The sequence below is a fragment of the Oryzias melastigma genome, linkage group LG14 (assembly GCF_002922805.2).
Source record: "Oryzias melastigma strain HK-1 linkage group LG14, ASM292280v2, whole genome shotgun sequence".
NCBI classification, from domain to species: Eukaryota; Metazoa; Chordata; class Actinopteri; order Beloniformes; family Adrianichthyidae; genus Oryzias; species Oryzias melastigma.
This window is the reverse complement of record NC_050525.1, coordinates 15,157,679-15,163,607: the sequence shown is the minus strand read 5'-3', so window position 1 is coordinate 15,163,607 and position 5,929 is coordinate 15,157,679. Positions and strand designations below refer to the sequence as shown.

The window sequence follows — 5,929 nt, the reverse complement described above, 5'->3', positions numbered from 1 at the left end:
TGGTCAGGTTCTGTTTGCATCTCTTTTTTTCGTCTCCTCTCTGCCTCTCCTTGTCATGTACTCCGCTGGGCTCTGTACAGGCATCCTAAATACAATTATAGTCCACAGCTGAATGGAGAGGAAGAGTCCGCAGGGATTTCCCAGAAGCAGGAAATGGTCAGGAGGATAGCAGTGAGAAGGGAATGGCAAATCCCTAATTCAATTGCTCCGGATCCTGGCAACAAGCCCCCCGGCGACTTTTACAGTGGAATCAGTGGAATCAAACAATGCAGCTCAAAGAGCAAGAGAGAGATTTTAATAAACACTTGGGGGGGAAATAAAAGTGCTGAGTCACACACTTCTACAATTGCATCTAATTTTTGCTTCTCTAAGGTTTCCTTAAGTTAACCTTATTAACTTTTATTTTTCTTCTTAATACCCACAACCATTATTCTTTGATTTCCTCAGTCTTGACTGTACAATGAACTGGATTTCTGCTTTGCCATTTACCATAATATGGGAAGCAATCAATCCCTACATGATATGTCAACCTTGTTGACCACCATCGCAGCCTTTATAGGTTACACCTGATTGCTGTTGAGCTGCGCAGTCAACAAGCTGATGTAAAATCCTGAAGGCGCCACTTAATGTAAGGAGAAAAAATCAATTTGTAACAACACTAAATCTTTTAATTCACACCGCAGGTGCCCTTTGGTAAGCAAGGGGGGAAAGCCACTCAGCAGGCAGACGTGCGTTGTGGGACAGGGAGCTTGGCGAAAAATCTCCGCGGCGTCACTATGAAAGCTTTTTGCTCAGTGTGATTAAACCCACTGTGAGCATTGTGACTTTGAACACACACACAAAAAAGAGAGAAAAGCGTTTTGACTTTCATAGTTCTGCTACTATTTTCTGCCAAAACGCTGCTAATGCGGCAATAATCCAACCATCTGTTAAGGTAGCAACATGTGGGGAGTGCAAGCGTTTACGAGGATAAAACTGGAAATCGTCTGTGAGCTCATGAAATATTTACACTCAACTGAAATCGCACTGAAAAAAAACTTTTTCTGTTCTTCACCTAAATCCTAAATATTTTTTTTTTATGAAAGTAGACGAACAAGAAAATATTTATCCATCCATGCTTTTACAGAACCCACTGAATCCCTTTCAGGGTCATAGGGTGTTTGGGGCCTATACCAGCTACTGGGCCAGTGGACACCCCATTCTTTAACTGAGGCATCTGATTGGTTAGTTTATAACTCAAATAACTTGAGATAACTGCCTATGGAAGTCTATGGGACTTTGGCCTTCTTGTAACCAGAAGGTACTTATAATTTGGATCATGAGAGGTGAGGGGTTGCTCAGTCCATTGATATACAGTCATTGCCTAAATGCAAACTTTTTAATAAATTCAGCAGCAACATTTGTAATTGGGAGGTGGCCGCCGAGGTTTTAACAAATGTTAAAACTTTACAGCGACCAGACGATCTTCCTCTAAATCTTGACATCGGTCAGTGTCCACTTGGGCACATTTCATTGGGGATGACACTATTAATAAATTGGCCGACAGCTGGGCGGCCACAAGTGGGTGGAGGCTGGAATCACCGGCCGGCAGCAGTTTTGGTTACACGATGTATAAATGTCTCCAGACAGCGGCCGTCGGTATCAAGTGCCAGCGGCCGCCTGTTAGCCTGAGGGTATACAAAAAGTGGGCCATTCTGCACCCGACAACGATTTTCAAAATAAATAAGGCTGCAATATATGTTGATGATTTTCCTGATGCCTTTCTATCACGCAGTTGTGACCATAGCATTAGGAGAGGAAATCAACCAATCAGCATAACACAAGCAATCATAAGATTCAGGTCAACACCCAATTTTTAAAAACCCTTTAAAAATGACATATTTTCACCATTTTGTAAATTAAACATCTTGTGACAATATTGGAAGAGAACTCTACAAAAAGTTCTAGGGTTGTAAAATAAACCGTCCTGCATTGGAAAAAACCCTTTAAAAACTTTCTTTGGACGTTCAAGATACAAGATCAATCAACTTTTGCTCATAACATCCTGAGAAATGGAGAATCCAAGAGGAAGTAAAACCCACCATACATATTGTAATCCTCTCCATTTCCTTCTCCATGCTACTTCTATGTCCCATCTTCTCAAATGTACTTCCCTCTGTTGCTGTAAAGCTCGTGTGAATAGCAGTATTAGGCCCTATAACCTTACTGATAATTGGAACAAAGTGGGAGATCGATGTTATGGTCACACACACACACATGCACTAGTATAAACAACCACATATCCACAGCGGAGTGGAACTCCACAATCGATACAGCTCAGAGGAAGGATTGTTTTCAGGGTGCACGGTGCATGCCGGCGCCGAGCATTTGTGTTGCTGTCAGCAAAATTAGCAATTTGGCAAAATGGTATACTCTCATGTCAACGTCAGTTTGTACTTCCTCTGCCAAGCCGTTAGCAGTCTGTCTCTTTTAAAACCAATTCGATAAACAGACCGAAACGTGAAAAAAACATGAATTTGAAAAAAAAACATTTTTATTCCCATTTAAATAAATTAGCTGGCCTTAAAAAATATGTATGCTTCACATTTTTTCTTTTTTTTTTTTTTGTGGGCACATCTGTGGATGTGAAAATAGACCCTTCTCTCGTCCGCTGCAGCTGCTCACCCTCCGTTCTGATCAGACTCTTGACTCCGTAGCTTCAGAATCTTCTTGTAAAACTGCTAATATTAGATCCTACCATTTGACAGCTGTAAAAAAAAATAAAAAAAAAGTCAATCCTTCCACACTGATGGAATTGGGTTCTTTATGCTTCAGCCTCAGTTTTAGGGGCTTTTATAACCTGCAGGGCCAAGACACCGTAGAAACCGTGTTGATTTTCCTCTTAATATCAAATTGAACGGGTAAGAATGCACGAGCACTGAGGCTAAGCTAAGACGGTGATACCGCCGGAGAGCCGCTTTAATTGTCTTTGATTGTTTTGAAAGTTTCCACTTCCATGAGTCAGACAGAAACGGTTTCTTGAGTTTTTCTTTCTGTTTTTTTTTTTTTTTTCTGTGTGCTGGAATGCATGGATGCACATGAACGGAAAAAGATCTTGTGTTTTTATGGATCTTCTCCTGGGGGAAGAAAGAGCAGCCGACTGAGACTAATAGGCAGGTCTAAAGAGGAAGTGTGACGATTGTTCTAAATGGTGGTGGGGGTGGGGATGCTCAAAAAGAAAGGGGGCGGGGGGTTACTACTTCCTGTTAACATAGGAAAACGTACAATCATGGCCTCTAGGTGTCCTCCTTTCATGACATCGGCGCTGTAAATGTCCCAGCAGACACAGTCCTCCACAAATCCGTTTTTAATTGAAGACTTGCAACAATTTTGTTTTACTAATCAATTAAAAAACGTGAAGTAAAAGCTGCTTTTTTCTGTTAATGTTAAGATTTACACATAAAAAATTAAAACTCATCTATTATGATTAGGATGAGTTTTGGCTTTTTTTTGCTATATTTTCAAGTACCTGGGGACAAAGAAGTAAATGTGTGGTTGTGTGCTTTTGCTTGGTTGAATAGTTTACACTAAACAAGTACAATTAAAGCTGCAGAAGTCATTACTTCGCATTGATATAATAGCAACAATAAACCTTGATTGTGTAAAAGAAATGTTATGTTGGTTTTAGTTGAAAAAGCGTAATATTTATATATTTATTCATTTATTTGCACTTATGCAACATATTGCAAAAGAACAAAACTGGTATAGAAATACATAAAAAGTAGTTGCAGGTAGCCTCTACCTAATAAAACTTTAAAATTGACATAAAACACAATTATACAATTTTATACATTCACAATTATAAATTTTACACATTTTAAAAAGCAAAACAAAAAACATTTACATTTCATAATGCAATCATTTTATTATCAGGTTTTGCCATCAACTTTTTTTAAAGAAGTGTCCGATATGCCATTCATGGCCAAATGAGAAAATTTACTCCACATTTTGCAGCCTCTAAATTGAGATCTTGATGTGACACATTTTGGAACATGAAATTTACCATTTTGATGGGTATTATATTGATGGATCTCTGCATCGGTTTTAAAGCAAAATATATACGTCGATGATCCAGCTCTATGACAGACTGTCAATCTGTCCAGTGTGTATCCCGCCTTCACCCAACAGTAATTGGGACAGTCTCCGCAAACCCAGCTACCCCAGTGGGTTAGAAAATTCAGGACGAAAATCCTGGCATTGAGCCGCCATATTGAATCTCTGTTCTACTCTTTGATCTAGACCCTTAAAACGTCACGTGCCCAAAGCTGAGTCTCTGATTGGTTGAAGCTTCGCTTAAGACCTCACTGCCCAAATCTCACTGCACTGTGTCAGATAGCGCCTTTACATTGACTTAACACTGAAAGTTGACGCCTCCGCCGCGCCGGCCACATCCAGTGCGAATGCACCATCATATCGGAATAGAGCTGTGAAAGATTTGCACCGCTTTGACATTTCGCACCAACTACAGTTGCCACTTTTTTTCCACTAGTAAACAGTAGAAAATGAAGAAGAAGCCCCTCCCTGCTTGTCTAGTGTGAACACATATGCACATTCAAGAATGCTCGTTTAACACATTCTTGAATGCACGCATAAAACACAATGTGTTTGTACTGTAGCTTCAGGTTTAAAATTCAGCTGAGCTGCCCTTTTTGGTTGTGCGAGTCATTTTGGACCCATGGGACAAGTGGAGTATTGTAAGTAGAATGCACGAGGACTAAAGGTAGAGTATTTTGGGTGTCGTAATTAAACTTAATGTAGAGCGTCTACACCTACAATGAAGCTAAATGTTCTCTCAAAGATCTCAGTTGCATCAAGAAACCGTCCATTTATTCCCCAGAAAGTTTCCGGACTCTTTTAATCTTTAATTATTTTAATTGTTTTTTTCTTTTATTCAATGAAACATAAAATGATGACACAGAGCATTTCTTAATGTACTCTCCTGTTAACACTCCCATAAAAGCAGGCGATCTTCCCAAGCAACTGTACTCATGGCGTCATTTGAACACTAACATGTAAAACCGTTCTCATCATCTTTGAGTAAAAGGGTGTAAAGCATTTTTATGACAAGTGTTTTTGAATTTACAAGTGTTGTTTTATCACTGCTGTTTTATATCGGCAAGCACTTTCATCCATTTCATTTTAATAAGCTTTGGAAACCTGCACTCTCTTTACACTCACTACATCAGTGATGGATGTGAAACACCACTGGAAAAACATTTGATTTTATAGAATCACTATAGTTTTACTATTACCGTAAACATTCACTTTTAAAAGTTTAATTTTTATCTATTTTTTGTATATTTATTGTAGCAGTTCTAATAGGAGAGTGCTCCAAAAGAGCTTGATACAGTTGTGGCATCGTGTAATATCATATAGTTTCTATTGCACAGTGTATCCATGTCACATAAAATCATGTAAGTATATTGAATACAATTTGGTTTTCCATATTTTTCAGTTTAAAACTCACTTTTTTTGCATAGTTTGGATGGGGGTACGACTTATATGTGCTTTTTTTTTTATAAATAGCAAAGAACTTTTAGACAAAAAACATCGGAGATATGGTGAGTCTGTCAGACATCATTAACTGTATTTTCAGTCATTCTAGAGCTTGTACGTAACATGCTAATAATACTTAAAAATAACATAGTCAGACACACCGCTACACGTTAGTAGGTTTAGAAGCATTGCTGTATTCACAATACTTGTAACTCCCGACTTTGTTTACAGTACATATAATAAAGACTTAAAACACTAACTCCCAGCCTAGTTAGTAATTTGTAAAGAAAAAAAAATTCTGACACCGCTACATGTTAGCCACATTAGAAGTGTTAGCATATTCACAATAATTGTTATGCCTGACCTTGTTTGCAACACATAAAAAAAAAAAAAA

General features: G+C 38.5%; 1 protein-coding gene across 3 annotated transcripts in view; it reads left to right on the top strand.

Annotated features, from left to right (window-relative positions):
• Positions 1-5,929, top strand: part of cadm2a (cell adhesion molecule 2a) — a 295,844-nt gene that overhangs the window by 167,896 nt on the left and 122,019 nt on the right. The window lies entirely within an intron of this gene.